Consider the following 16,917-nt stretch of genomic DNA (forward strand, 5'->3'; position numbering starts at 1 on the left):
ATTATACCATTTATGAGTTGCATTTATTAGGCAAAATTCTAAGCCTCTTAAACTACTTTCTCACTTGTGAAATGCTGATATTAAGGCCAACCTCATGTTTATTTTGCGTATTAAATGAATTATATATGTGCATATATATACCTACACATACATATGTGTAGTTACTAGAAAGGCTTCCTGGTACATAGGAAATATTCAATAAATTGCTTATTAATATCAACAAATCTTTGATAAATAAGTTAAAACCTCCTTAGACTTGAAAAAGGACTTTAGCATATATTTTTATCTTTATGACAATTACGTGGAGGTTGGTGAGGTATTTATAATTATAATATATAATTATTTTTATCTTATACATTAGGACAATGAAGTTAAAGAAATTATTTGGATTTGGAAAATTTGCCTAGGTAGTAACTAGAAGATTTTAAAATTTCAATTGATCTCATCAGTTTCTGGATTTTTAAGCCCTTATAGAAAAACACTATGTTTAGATTCAAAAATATAAATAATTATATTTCCTTCTTCAAATTAACAAATAAAGAAGTTACAAGAAAGCCGATGAAGGCTAACCTAAGTGTGAGCATTGTTATTGCATATGCTTGCATGCCTCTTGAGCTTTTAACGCCACATTTTTAATCATTACATTGTCAGTAGTTCCAGATTTTCTTCCTGTAAAAGAACAAAACAAAACTTTTAAAAATTAAGCTAAGAAGAAGAAAAGCTCCGAGAAAATCTTCTGAGAAAAAAGCAGTAACTAAGTATCCAAAATGGAATCATTCCACAGTTGAGGATGTGGTCTGTAATTCCTTTGACTGCTATCAATTTATGCCATCCTGCCTGAGGAGTTTCTATATTGACCCTGGAAATGCTTTTAGATTTTATCACGCCAATAAAGTTACTAAAATTGAATTTTATTCCTAATGGTATTGGATTGTAGCTGATTTAGTAATTAAGTAATTACTTGAAAAAGCATGAAACATAATTTCATTAATCAAAGTGAAAAACTTGATAAGGGATTTTAAGTGAACATAAAATAGATTTTCTTTTCCAGAGGTAAAGTAAATTTCAGTAGCTTACAAGCTTATAACATATCAGTGACCGGGGGCTTCATGGGGACAACCCAAGGCACATAAATCATTTATAAGGGATCCTGTGAACATCAGCATTGATTTTCCTTCTGCAATAGACTAAGTCTCTCCTTTATTTTATATTTATTTATTTATTTATTTATTTATTTATTTATTTATTTATTTATTTGTAGAGACAGAGTCTCGCTCTGTCGCCCAGGCTGGAGTGCAGTGGCACAGTCTCGGCTCACTGCAAACTCTGCCTCCCGGGTTCACACCATTCTCCTGCTCAGTCTCCCGAGTAGCTGGGACTACAGGCATCCACCACCAAGCCCAGCTAATTTTTTGTATTTTTAGTGGAGATGGGGTTTCCCCGTGTTAGCCAGGTCTCTCCTTTAAGTGATAGTTAAAGGGGCATTCTAATTTCACATCTAATTTCATATTACTATACTTATTAATAATGTGGTATTTTCAAATAGGGTCAATTAGGTCTATTTCTCTTCTTTTAGAAAGTCTCAGAAAAGATGAATTTTAAAATATTTAGATAAAATTTAAAGAATAAATTGGGTAGACCAGGACTGTGTCAGAAATTCGTGGTATAACTCATACGAATTAACCCTGCACTTTGAATCCAGTAGGAGCACAATAAATGTTCTTTGAGTGAATGAAGGGATTGATGAATGACTAGGGATTTTTTTTTCAGGTTTGGCTGTAGAAGTAATCTAGACCGTTATTTATGTTTCTATGATATTTTCATGTCTGCCTTCTCCACGGATATCACTTCACTCTTTCTGTCAGGCTCTAGGTTGGAGAATAAGAAATTAAAGTTGTAAGTTACTTTTTATTAACTTTTTTTATTACAAAATGGTGACAATAGTAGCATTCATGGCCTATGATGATTGTGAAGTTCACGAGAGATAATATCTTATAAAGTGCTTAGAACTTACAACGGTGCTTGCCACGTGATTTGTTCTTAGTGGTTAGTATGTTGTTGGTGTTCGTTAAAGCAAATACAAATTTCACCCTCTCCGTATACATATTAATGAAAATAAGAATTGTTCTAGAATTAATTTATGCATTAGTTTTGTCAAAGAGGTGTTATAAGTTGACACAAACCCCATGGTAAGGTAAGCAAATAATATCAATAAATTTACTGACAGATGTGTATATATCCTTAGGCTTATGAGTTAAACAGCTATGATAAACCTAAATATTTCACATCTGCAATGTATGTATGATGAGAATGTGCTGGGCTCCTGAAGATCCCACGTTTAGTATTCGCTACATTAAGGAAACATTAAATATTCATGGCCCATCATGATACTCACTAACCTTTGTTTATTTCCATTCAACCTTAGTAGTTATCATTTCTGCTTCTACTTTGCTGCTAATTGGGTTTTTATATGTTGTGAGTTTTTAAATTAAATTTTTTCTTATTACAAAAAATCAGTGCATATAATTGTAGAAAACATTACAAAATAAAGATAAACACAATGAAGAATATTTAAATACCCTTGTGACCTCACTATCTAGAGATAACTAACGTTGATATTTTTGCACATATCCTTCTAGATTTTTCTCTTGCTTACTCCAACTTTAGAGAGAGATCATAGAGCATACACTACTTTTTCATTTAACAAAGGACTTGACAAGATCCAACAGCATTTGTTTAGTGACCCCATCTTTACAAATTCTCATCATTTGCTGTAAAGAGTTATTTGCTGTAAAGAGTTATTCTCATCATTTGCTGTAAAGAATTAAAGTGAAGAACGTTGGGGAGATTAGAGAAGATGGCAGGCCAGGTAGTTTGGAAACTCTTTAGTGTCTACTGATATGCATCTTGAGCTTTCTAACCCTAGGTCTGGGAAAATTGCCAAAAGTCGCATTAACTTTGGGGATAATGTCCAGAATAAAGCTCTAAGAGCCTCCAGATTTCTGTATCTTTTGGATTAGTTATGCAATAAAGTAGATCTGACTTTATTGTTTATTCCTAGATCATAAGAACTCAGAGTTCATCTTGTTAGAGCCAACCTTGCAAAATTACTATTGTGGAGAAACAGAAATCATATGAACCTATTGCTTACACTAATATAAATTAATTTGGAGACAGTCCTAGCTGCAATGCCACCAACCATAACTAAAAGTGATATACTATTAGTAGTGTTCTTTATTGAGATAATATTTCTGAAAGGATACTAGACAGAATTAATAAAAATTTTGAATGATATGTCTATGTCTAAGGTTATATTTCCTGTACAAGTAAAAGTTCAGAGAGATATTTGTACAAGGGTGATTGATTCATAAATACTTTGTAAAAGGAAAAAATTGAGGCCTCCTAAATGTCCAATAGTATAGAACTACATATAAATTTTGACATATTCATATTTTTGAATACCATATATTTGCTGAAAAAAGTGAAATGGCTTTGTGCTGACAATCTCTGAGACATATTGCAAAGCAAAAATTACTTGAAATGGAACAATGTGCCATTTCTGTCCATTCGTGTGAAAGAAACATAAAAGAGATCATATATAAATTTTCAGAAAGGATACATAAAATGAGCTAACAGTGGCTACATATATGATGAGGGAACAAAAAGAAGAGGGTGTTTAAAGTTCATGTAATAACTTTTTAAACTTTTTCAGGAAGATATGTCTTTATTTTTTATTAAAATGAACATAATTGATTAGAATGAATAGAGCTAAACGGACAAAGATTTGTGGACTATAATTCAAATTAGTAATGGGATATGGGATGATAGAGAATTTGTGCTTTGTGCTTTCCCTATTACTGCATTATCTGAACTGTTTACAGTGAGCTTACACTATTTTTAGAATTAGAAAGATGTATTGAATTTTATAATGGAACAGTACGAAGTGGTGATTGATAATATATGCCCCTGAATTATACTGCCATGGTTAAAATCTTGTGAATATAGGTGATTTTCTTATTTTTTCTAACAATAAAAGTGCTTGAATCATCAAAGATGCTAAGTGAAACAGAGGTGTTATTTTTATCTAAAAACCTAAGGGAAAATCTTTATGTACAGAGCAGCTTCTTGTGCAACATTAATGAATTAAAAACTAATATCAATGTCAAATAAAGGTTAGCTGAAGGAAGTAGTTCATATCATTAGAAATATATTGATATCTATGTCTGAAATCCTTGCTGTGTCATTTTAAATATGTATGCTTTAAATTTTCAGTGATTAACCATTTTACTCTCGTGTAAATGGTTGTAATCTTATTTTTCTAAGCATAACATGGATTCAGAAAGTACTGGTGTTTGCAGAAAGAATGCATAGTTGACTTTGTTGCTTAAAGTATCATTCACAACAGGAAAAAAAGCTCTTAAGCCATGTAGTCCAGAATTTGCTCATTATTCTGCTAACAGCTCTATTTTAATGATTCACTTATGTACACCTGCCACGAGATAGGATCATTATCAAAGGACAGTTAACTCTTTTTGGCCAAATTATTATTGTTATTTATTTATTTATTGGAGACGAAATCTCACTCTGTCACCCAGGTTGGAGTGCAGTGGCGTGATCTTGGCTCACTGCAACCTCTGCCTCCCGGGTTCAAGCAATTCTCCTGCCTCAGCCTCCCGAGTAGCTGGGACTACAGGCACACGCAGCCATGCCCAGCTAACTTTTTGTATTTTAGTAGACATGGGGTTTCAACATGTTGCCCAGGCTGGCCTCGAACTCCTGAGCTCAGGTAGTCTGCCTGCTTCGGCCTCCCAAAGTGTTAGGATTACAGGCATGAGCCACAGAGCCTGGCCTTTGGCTAAATTATTACTGAGATGTGCAACCTCAGGCTTCCAAAGGCTCCATTACTGTCATTTTGTCATTTCATATATTTTATCATTTTCATGTGATTGTTTAATGTCATCATTGTCTTTTTTTTGGTAAGAGAGCATATACATAAATACATTCAAATGTATGTATGAAATCCCTTGTTCAGATACATATTGAACCTGCTTTGAAACAACTACTGTCCAAGACTTGTCACTCTCAACTCAAATGATGATTCATATGCTGTGGCCTTTCAAAAAATTTTCCAAGGAAGATTGGAAGCCATAGATGGGTTCCTTTTGTAATACTCAAAACTCAGTATGGAACCAATATATCTTTCTAGCATCTTTTTGAAAGCTGATCTATTCTGGTATCTGCTCTACTATCATGTGTCTGCCATTGCTTTCTAGAAACATTAAGCATTACCCACCTTAGGAGGATAAATTATCATGCTAAGGGACTTAGCCATATTAATAACTGCAAACTGAAACCCAGAATTATTCCTATTTTCACAAAAGGAAGATCACATATGCAAGTGATGAGAAGATTAATGCAAGAGGCCAAAGCTTTCCAAAAGATAAGAAGGGTGGGCAATACACAACAATATTAAATAATTGGCCACAGGGTAGAGAATGAAGAGACCTTGAAGAAGGTGAAGAACTTGAAGAGGTGAAGGGAGAAAGTGGAGACTAAAGGCAAGAGAAACCTTTCCAACACACAGATTTCATTTCTGAAGCCATGTTGTTTGTATGTGAATACTACTTTACCATTTACTATTCTATGTCTTTGGATAAATTATACCAATTCATAAAATTTATTTTTTCCATAAGTAAAATGAGGTTTATCACATCAGAGAATTTTCCCGCAGGGATATTATGAAGCTTAAATGTGATAATACCCATAAAACACTTAGTATAATTTTTGGTACATAGTGAAGGTGCAAAAAAAATTAACTACTATTACTATAAAATAATCAAATATACTAACAAATAGGCTACTAAATGGAATAGAAGAATCCAAGGGTATATGAAATTTGGGGATTTGTGCAAGCAGGTAATTTGTGCCAGAAAAATTTGTCAGGAACAGTTTGTGTGATTTTAGGCCTAAGGCTAGTTATAAGTAATAGGAAGGTAGAGAGAGGAAGGTGGAAAAGAGGATTTATATACAAGTGGTTCAAGATCTTTTTTATCCTCCCAAACTCTGAGAGCATCAGAGGTATCCCCATTAGTTCCTTGCCAAGGCAGTCATGTCAAAACAGAGCTACATGGGACCTGGGATAGGAGTTCCCCAAGGTTTTATATAACTTGAAGCCCTGTACCCAAGATGATACTAAACTGCACGCATACCACCCCATGAGAGTCACTGACAAAACTGCATAGAGAATTCAACCAATGAGAAAAGAGATAGACAGATAAGGTCAAAGCCTCTTCAATAGCAGAGATAAACCAGTGCTGGTTTCTGAGCTTTGGGTTAGAGCTGCATAAAGCCCTCCTCTTTCATGTTGGGGCTGGCTCAGGGTTTGGAAAGGATCTGATGGGACCAAACCATCACAAAAATGAGGACAGGAGGGATACAGAGACTTAATACCACTAAGTGGTCATGTTGTGTGACCCAATGCAGTGAGGCTATTGATAGAATAGAGGCAATGGGTTTTTGAATGTATTCAAGTTCTTAAAGAGTTGTCCTTTTCTGTGCTTAATGTCTTCTTTTCAGCAAGTCACATTTTATTTGGTAGCCCAGAGAGGTAACAAAACTCCACTTCCTAAATATTTATGTGGTTTACTTAGTGTAAAAGCATGTATTCTAAATGGAATTCCATTAAGGCAACTGTAACTCCTGAAGAAAGGGCACTTTGAGTTTCTCCTTACAATTAGGTTGTTCCCTATAAAGATGCAAATTGGAGTGTTAACAGCAATAACCTGACACCTGTTGGAAACCAAGAAAGTGGCAAAACACCCATAATTTCTGACTTCCACTGAGTTTATTGCTCAGTTGTCTTTCCTTGTCAAGAACTCCCATACATTAAGGAAACGCATTGGCCATATAGCCATTAAATCTGAATAACAGATTCCATGTTTGTTTAAAGAATTCAAGAGCTCATTTGTTCTCATGTTTATCAGTAAGCTTGTCTACAGAGGGGTGCCTTATCAAAGTGATTTGTGTTTTTGCTCCCTAAGACTGTTGTGGCTGTGAATAAAAAGACTTACTTCATAGAACTTTAGAGATTCTTTGGAATTAGAACATACATCAACTCTTATAAAACGTTGTCTTCATGTGAAAACATTGTTGTAAAAGGTGTGTATGAAATCATTCACTTTTTACAAAATTTCGTCAAGATCTAAACCTGACTTTTAAAATATGATTTCTTTTCTAAAGTTAACTAGCTGTCTATTGACTATTTTCAGTTGCAAGAGGACCACTTTTAATTTTTGTGATGTCTCTGTATTTGCCAACCACTAAATAGATAAGCATATACAGTCAAGTTTGGCAACATAGTTTATAATGTTATGCAATGAGGTGACTTAAAACATCCTGGCAGTAAATAGTTGGGGCTGCAGTATAAGGTATAAATTCTCAACAGTAAAAGATACCCGTTTGGCTTTTACATGCTGTAACTTGAAACTAAGACATTCTACTGCTGTCTTAAATTATGACTTTTTAAACAAGAGATAATTAAAGCATAAAATTAGGCTTTGCAATTTTTTTTCTGTAATTTTAACATTACATACCTTTCTGCCTGAAAAATTGATATAACAGTTTTATCTAGTGATTAGCAAAATGTTCTGTTCTTCTTTTAGGTGATTTGCTTAATAAGTGATCAAGTTAACCAACTTGTGTTTGACTTGTTTTCCTTGGAGGTTATTTGTATATGTGACTGACCAGATTTACGCTTAGAAAAAGTAAGAATTCACTATCTAAGATCTAAATAAGAAGATTCTGTGAAACTTCTACAGCTGGACGTGGCACTGAATTTCATCTTTTTTGTAGCACTTGATTGTTTTTATAAAGTCGGTATGAGTTTGTGTTCTTGACAGAGATTCATGGACTAACTGTTGCCATCATGATGTGCTGCATTATTTATATACAGCAGCTAAATTCAATCTTTTAGTTTGTCCTCTGCTGTCAACTGAAGAGCTGCAATCTTCTCTGAAAGAACAATTTTCTGGGTTTGTAATTGTTGCATAATTACAAAAATATATTATCTAAAAGCGTAAAGTTCAGTAAGCTATATTGTGCATTTTTCAACAAACATAAAGTGGTCAGGTGTCACTCCTTTGCTGTCAACCCTCATCACACCTATCTGGTAAAACCACAAGCCTGGATCCATCATCTGCTGCGTGCCTGCACTACCTCAGCTGTTGAGCTCTGACCAGATACACAGTGGGGTACATGTTGACATTATAAGTTCTTGTCTGGGCCCTCAGTACTTTCCCTCCATCATTTTTCTATGTTTTCCCAGGCAACAACCTTCTATTTACTGCATGCGCATGTTACCTTCTATCCTTCTCAAACTTCTGGTCCTATCACATTCTCAGCAGCCTACTACACAGAAAACTTCAAATGGGAACTCCTTCAATTTATTTGTTTGTTTGTTTGTTTGGAGACATAGTCTGGCTCTGCCGCCCAGGCTGGAGTGCAGATGCACAGTCTCGGCTCGCTGCAACCTCCACCTCTTTGGTTCAAGGGATTCTTATGCCTCAGCCTCCCGAGTAGCTGGGACTACAGATGCACACCATCATGCCCAGCTAATTTTTGCATTTTTAGTATACCTCTAACTCAACAGGATTTCACCATGTTGGCAAGGCTGATCTCGAACCCCTGGTCTCAATCTGCCTGCCTCAGCTTCCCAAAGTGCTAGGATTACAGGCATGAGCCATCATTCCTGGCCAGAACTCCTTCAGTTTGTGTCATCCAGGCTCAAACTTCCTGGTACATCTTCCTCCTTGAGTCAAAGCTGAATCCTTCCATATGTACTCCGAGGCTCATTCATCATATTTGTACACATGCTCTCACCCTTCTGATTATTCCTTCTCCACTGTTTTCTTTAACCACTTCTTTCTAGTAGTTGCTTCTATCAGCACCTACATCATCAGGTTTCTGATGTTTTAAATATATTTCCAAAATGTGTCCCACTAGATTTCTATAGGTATTTGACTAACATTTATTGAGCACTTTCTATGGCAGGAACTTCACTAAACTTGTAACCTGCATTCTAACATTTAACCTTTACCATTACCATTTTTCGAAAAAGCAAACAATGATTTAGAAACACAGAATAATTAGAGAGTAGCAGAGTAGGATGCCAACTCTGCCCCCTGCGATTTTCTTAAATCACGGTGGTATATCCCACATAACACACCGCCATGCTTTCATCTAACTCTTGAAAGAATTGCATCATTACTTCTAATACACCTACCCCTTTGATTCTTTAACCTACTTCAGGCTGGCACTGATGCCTACTACTCCTGTGGATGTGCCTTCATCTAGGTCATCAAGGAACATCACCTTTTCTAAAGCAAGACAGTACTTCTTGGCCCTTAGCTAAACTGAGCCCTCAGAACTGTGCAACACTGGTGCTCACTCTGGTCTCTAATGGAAGGTCACTTGCTCTCAGAAGGCTTCTTGACTCACAGTTCTGGGTTTGGTGGCCCTCTCTCATGCTTTCTTGGACCTAACAAGCAGTGGTAACTATTTATCAACTTATTTGTGTCTTTTTGTGAGAGTCTTTGAGAACAGGAATTTGTCCATCATGGGCCCTATAATATGTGCAGTAATTATGACTTAGTGGCATATAGATGGGCTTCAGTAAATATTAACTAATGATTGGATGGATATTCTTCATAGGTAGAAATAATATAGTCAAAAATGTTTGGGGCCAGGGGCGCGGTGGCTCATGCCTATAATCCTAGCACTTTGGGAGGCTGAGGCGGGCAGATTATCTGAGCTCAGGAGTTCAAGACCAGTCTGTACAACACAGTGAAACCCCATATCTACTAAACTACAAAAAATTAGCTGGGCATAAAGGCACATGCCTGTAATCCCAGCTAGTCAGGAGGCTGAGGCATGAGAATTGCCTGACCTGGGAGGCAGAGGTTGCAGTGAGCCAAGATCATACTACTGCACTCTAGCTTGGGTGACAGAGTGGGACTTCATCTCAAAAAAAAAAAAAAAAAAAAAAAAACCAACCAACCTTGGGAATTGTAGTTTATGGTTGAATTTCCTGGTTATTTACAAAATTTTCGCTACTTATTTTGTAAGGATTACATGTTTGTAGGGAATGTATGTTAATATTAAATAGTAGCTATTCTATTTTCCCTAACATAGTGAGTGCCCTTATTTATGATTTGCTGATTGTAGCTTCCTGCAAATGATTTTTTTCTTAACTCAGTGAATTAGCAAAGAAAGCTAGTCACATAAATACCTTCCTCATTTGCCTTTCTCCCAATTAAAGGCAGGAAAATACAAACTAACTTCCAAACTTCCTCTTTCCCTCCTTCCTTTTCTTCCTTGGTTTTTCCTATTCCTTTCTCCTTCTTCTTGAATAAATTGAGATATTTGGATTAGCTTTAAGAAAATGTGGAGGGCTGGGAACCACCCCCAGAGATTCTGATTTAACTGGACTGGGCATAAGATATTTGAAAAGCCTCCCCCGGCCGTGTGATTTTAATATGCAGTAAAGTCTGAGAACCACTGGATTAGATCATTTCGAATTTCCTTTTCAATTCTAGAAACTATAGGTTCTTTTAAGGGACTCTCCAGAGTGTTTTAAACTAAAAAATATGCAAAAAGATTTTGTTTTTCAAAATGTTAGAGCCCAAAACATTTTTGTCTTTTTATCCAGTAGACCTTGATTGAAGCCTTATGTCATCAGCTGTGAAATTCAAATAGTCAACACTGAACAGCAGATTTTCTCCTTCTTTTCTTCAGCCCAATATACCCTTAGCATTTGAAAACCTAGCTAAAAAGAAAAATGTCTTAAAAATAGTGAGGCAAACCACTGGATAACATCTAAGAGATGTCCTGCTTTAAATTAGCATTAATGTGGTTTTGAGTGAGTCTAAGTCTAAGAGGTTTCTTTGTTCATTTATTTGATTTTTGTCTTCTGTGGTTATTTTTGGATTCTGTGGACACTGAGGTGGAGAAATGGATGGTCTTTTATTGCAAGGATGTCTAATGATTTACCAGTAAAATAGCAGATTCTATCAATGAAGATACAATTATTCCTATTGACATTTGTATCTTATTTCCTTCTCTATACTTCCAAATTGCAAGGTGGTCTGCAATAATAACTAGAATTTACTTTTAAAGTACATATGAAGGTAAGAATCAGATTGCACCTTCTTAACAAATTTATTTGAAATTTAAATTGACCACACACATAAGCTTTAATTGTGAGAAAAAGCTTTAAATCAAAACCTATGCATCAAACTCATTAGAATGTTCAACAAGTGAAATATCAATATTCAACACAAATGGTCTCTAAAGAGGCACAAAAGCAAATTGTGAGGCTATTGTTGATTTTTAAAAATGACATTTATTTTGTTCCACACAATTTCACAGGTAGTAAGTCATAAGGGTGCTAACATTTTCTGTGAGTTTTACCAATTTGAGTATGTAAATTCTCATGAACTTTATCTAATTTTAACTAGAATTATTACTCACTTGTGTACTAGAGTTGGCTCATTTTGTCAAATATTCTGTCTATAGATTGGTTCAAAACTCTCGCTTCTACAATAGAAGGCAAAACCTTTATTTTCTTTCAGTTTTCAAGTGAAATGATAGTACAGTTCAACAAGAAAGCAATAGATTGAAGATGAGGTTGTAATGCACAGAGCTGCATTGTCACAGATGCAAAACATGAATTTAAATTGTCTCTGCATTTTACTTTTCCATATGTAAGTATGTATTGCAATGTTCTTCACATTTAGTTTGTTGAGATATTGAAGAAATTAAATAATGTCTTGTGTTAGTGAGGTAACATTCTGTGGTGATATATTACTACTTTTTTGCTTTTACTTCTATATCTGTATACAAATTTGTTTACAGAAATGGAGAGAGGGCAGGGATGATGGTGCAGACATATTCTAGGTGGCTGCCAGCACTTTGAAAAGAGCAGAGAAAATGGAGAAGCATTCATTCATCTAAATAAATTATTAGGATATTTATATAACTGTCAATACATAAATACATTAACAGTACTATGTAAATACATTAATATGTAGGAAAGAGTTCAACATGTAAATTCATAAGTACATTAGCCTGTAAATATTAATACAATAGTATATGTTCAGTAGATGTTTACTGCATATAAAGAATAAGCTTAGTAGAATTGCCCTTGATTACCAGGAACACAGAGGATCAAATGTTGGGCTTTAAATTATCAATCAGTTTCTGTTAAAAATGTGTTGATGGCAATAAACACTTATTGAGAGTTTTTCCCCTGTCTTCCTTTCTGTTCCTGAAATCATCTCTGTCTTACCTATCATGAGGGCTGACCACTTCCTGTTCCCTGTGCCTAGAATGCTCTTCGTTAGGCTTTAACACCACTGATTCTAGTTCATTCTTCAGTTTGCAGCTCATGTGAAGGCCTTGCTTCACTGTCTGTCATAAATAACCAGTTTTATTTGCTGTTTTTCTCATCAGCCTGTTTCTCCCTCCTCTCATGGCTTTTATTACAGTGAGTGCTACCTTATTTATTTGTGGCATATGAATATGTGATTAATGATTCAGTAATTCTCTGATATGTGTACTGGAGACAAACACTAACATATAAAGAAACCTGAACACAAACTATCCAAGAGTTTAATTATCAGTGAACAAAATCAGCTGTCCTTTCTACCTGATTCTCAATAGTACCAACATAGAATTTTCTTCTTTGTATGGCATGAGAAGTTGTATAATTATGTACTAAGCTCACAGAAAATGCATAACCACAATCATAAAGGTACCTATTTTAGGCTTTTTGGTTTTTTTTAACCATTGTCTTCTGCAATACCAAGTAGTATTTTATAGGTGCTCACACACTTTGCTGTTGAAGTTAAAAGGTCATAGATTGCAAATGGGTAATGAAGTAAAATAAGGTAGTCCCTAAATCACCTTGAACATGAGGTGACTGGCAACTGATAGGAGGTCAGTGAGAAGAATGAAGCCAACGTTGATTTCATGCAGAATCATGCAGTCCGATCAGAACTCTGGAGAGTGGGTGGAAAGAGCAGGCAAACAGTAAGTTAAATTTAGCCTGCAATGATTTCTTGCCCCTGGGAAAAATAATTGCTTTATTCTGTTGCCAAAAGGCAAATCGGCATGAGCTTAATTTGCCTGAATCTGCCATAAACTGCAGATGGAACCATAAAACATGGTTAGAATCAAATTAAACACATCTGTCCTAATCTAAGCAGGTGAGGCCAGCCGGCCAAGAAACATCAAAGTATAATGCTACACACATTACAATATGCAGAAGTATATTTTAGGAGCCTGCTGACAGTAGGATAAAGAACCATGAAATCTTATGTTGCCCTGTTTTCCTTTCCTTAGCCTAACCTCTTCTACTGGTTGTCATTGCAGTTTTAAAAGACTTTACCAGACCAGGTGTGGTGGCTCACGCCTGTAATCTCAGCACTTTGGGAGGGTAAGGCAGGCAGATCATGAGGTCAGGAGATCGAGACCATCCTGGCTAACATGGTGAAACCCCGTCTCTACTAAAAATACAGAAAATTAGCTGGGCATGGTGGCAGGCGACTGTAGTCCCAGCTACTCTGGAGGCTGAGACAGAAGAATAGCGTGAACCTGGGAGACAGAGCTGGCAGTGAGCTGAGATCGCGCCACTGCACAGAGCGAGAATCTGTCTCAAAAAAAAAAAAAAAAAAAAAGACTCTATGAACATATCCACTGGGAAACAAACAGAAAACAATTATTGATTTAAAGTCTCAGAACCTATTGCATTTTAGTCAGAATTTCTTACCTGAGGTGCTACTGCCTTGGATAAACTGACATTACAGAGGATCAGAAATCCCTACCATGTATTTTAATTAGATGTGAAATTCTAGCCGAGAGAGTTTGTTTTCACTTAAGGTATCAACCCACATCTGTACTAACCACTGAGATTATGGCCGTATAAAGGAAATTGGCTGAGATATGATGGTTTTGACCTAAGTAACCGTATAACTCATTCAAATCAGGACAGTTTTGAGAGTGAGAGGGGTTTGTGGGTCCCCGTGGAGGTGCACGGCTCTAATCCTTCTTTAAGAAAGAATGTGCTGTCCAGCTGCAAGTATGTAGTTAGCTGACAGCCTCCTGCAGAACTTTCAGGACCCTACTTGAGCCTTAGGCCCTCACTCTACCTGGATTGCCCTAGTGCCTGTCATTCCTGACCTAGGGGAATTCCTTCCAACAATAATCTTTGCTCTGGAGCTCCCTGTGTGATTGACTAAGACTTTCTCAAATCTGCATTATAGACTGAGGTTCTCCCTGGTCAATCCTGCCCCGACCATCCCCACCCTCATGTCTTTCATTTATTTTTATTGGTGTCATACCTATATCGCAAGTTGAAGCTTTTCCTGCTCATTTCTGCTTCCTCCTCATTTTGTCATTCGCAGACATTACTTCTCAATAAACTTGTTACGCTCTTAACTTCATCTTAGCATCTCCTTCTTGGAGAACTCATCTGATTAAAGCATGCTACTAATGATTATGTATAGAGAAACAGATTTTAAACAAAATCTATAATAACCCTAATTATGTTTGTTGTTTATCCTCTACTTTGTCCAAGATCAAAACTTTGATTTCTGTTGCCACTGTCCACCCAACACAGTTGCATGTGGGGCCCTTATTAATTTCAGAAAGACTTTGACATGGTAGACCACAGTTTAATAAACTGAACATTTATACCGGGCTACAATGGGCCAAGCATTAACTTCTTTCTTTTATGAAGAATCTTATATCTTTTCCTCACTTATTTGTTGGTATGCCTAAGGACCTCTCCTCTCTTCGTTTCTCTTTGCTCTTATCCCCTCCACTCCCTTCCCCTGCCCTCACTTAATAGACTCAGTGAAATATAGTATTAACCTTCATACTTAACAATTCATGTTTAAGCAGAGGCTCTTTAATTCTACATCTACTTATATAATAGCTTAATTGGACATTTTCATTTTAGATCTTCTACAGACTTTTCAAATACAATAATCCCTTTAAAACTGAATCTATTATATTTCCTTATAAAGGATGGCTACTCAATCATCCAGGCAAGAGCTCTGGAAATCAACCCAAATTTCTTGCTCTTCCTCAACCCCTGGATCAATTTGGTCAAAATATCATCTTGATTCTACCTTGTACATGTTTCTCAAATCTATTACCTGTTTTCTCCCTTTCAAAAGATAGTATGCTAATGATGGAAATAAGATGAAAATTTCGAGTGTATTAGAAATGTGTTTCCATAAGCAAAAAAGAAGAACAAAAATTACAAGGAGAAGAGAGAAAAACATGTCAGTTAAACAACAGTTGGCATCTCTAAGATATAATGAGACTTGAGCAGATAGTCCTGTCTCATTTTGACCACAGAAACATGATATGACTGGCCCACATGCCTGGTAGAAAATTGACTCGATTTAGCATTATCATCTAGAGAGGGCAGCACAGGGGCCATGGAAGGTTTCTTAAGGCACCAGAAAGGATTCTTAAGGCACTCTCCATAATGATGGGATAATTGAAAGAACCTCCTTTGGCCCTGGGTATATCAGGACTGTAGGCCTACCTCAGTTACTATCTGATGCAAGAACTTGGTTATAGGACAGAGTGGGATCTGAAAGAAGGGTTCTTATTTTTAGGTAAATATGTAAATATGAGATTGTGTCCTTACACTGATTACTCCACATAGGTGGGTGGGTCTTGATTTGGGGGAACTTTTATTCTGGTTTCATTACCTAGTATTTATTAACTAGATTTGATATTAAATGATTCCTCCTTTGATTTCCCTGTCTGTAGCCACCTCTATGAAGGGTCAAGAGAATCTTCATCATTTTTTTTGAGACTACTTCAAACAATAAATGCATTTTCCTTTTTCCCTCAGCCCAACCTCCTCCATCTGATTCAACACATTGCTGCCTTAGTGATTCTTCCAAAGCACAAATGTGGTGATACACTTTCCCATATTTCAAGTTCTTTTATAATTTTCCGGTGCTTGAAGATAAACTCCAAAATTTTTGGCACAGCATACAAGACCTTGATTCATATGGCCTTCCTACCTTTTGGACCTCATCATTTTCTATTTCTAATACATATTTATATTCTAGCTACAGTGGCCTACCTGAAGTTCCTGGAATGAGACATGACCTTTTTCCTTTAAGTGTGTTATTCCCTTTGCCTGGAATATTAAGCATACGCTCTCTCCTCTTCATCACCTGATAGCGCTGAGTCTCCTTAAAAGTCTCCACTGGTCCCACAGTTTGGATCATGTATACCAGTTGCAGGTGTTACTACTGTGTAGTATAATTGTAATTGTTCCTGCATTTTTATCTCTCCCACTAAGCTCCATAGTCTGTTATTTAGTTTGGTATATACAGCACTTACCTCAGTGCCTGCCTACCATGCAATAGGTACTCAAGGACTAGAAGGACAGATAGACAAATTGATAGACAAATGGAAGGATAGCTAGCTAGCTATATGTGTGGATGGATAAATGGATAGATAGATAGATGATAGATAGATAGATAGATAGATGATAAGTATATAAATGATAGCAAGTCTACTGAAGTATCTTTATCAGTCATCAACCACCCCATTCAAAATGCTGCCAGGATTGTCTTCTTAATTTAGATCTGACCATGTCCAAACTTTAAAATACATGTTAAAAATGTTAGACACTCTCTCATTGATTCCTTATCTTAAAAATTACAATGGCACTTTTTAATCCTCCCTGATCTAACATATTTATACTTTCTTAGCCATTCCAGATTAAATACTCCATGGTCCAGCCACGCGAAATTCTTTGGTATTCCCCAAACATTAATTCATTCATTTTATGACTCTCTTTTCTAAGGTCTGCTCCAGCACTTAGGT

General features: G+C 36.1%; 1 protein-coding gene across 2 annotated transcripts in view; it reads left to right on the plus strand.

Annotated features, from left to right (window-relative positions):
* EDIL3 (EGF like repeats and discoidin domains 3) overlaps positions 1-16,917 on the plus strand; it is a 441,707-nt gene that overhangs the window by 110,204 nt on the left and 314,586 nt on the right. The gene's annotated exons all lie outside the window — the stretch shown is intronic.

This window comes from Pan troglodytes, chromosome 4 (assembly GCF_028858775.2).
Source record: "Pan troglodytes isolate AG18354 chromosome 4, NHGRI_mPanTro3-v2.0_pri, whole genome shotgun sequence".
In the NCBI taxonomy this organism is placed as follows: domain Eukaryota; kingdom Metazoa; phylum Chordata; class Mammalia; order Primates; family Hominidae; genus Pan; species Pan troglodytes.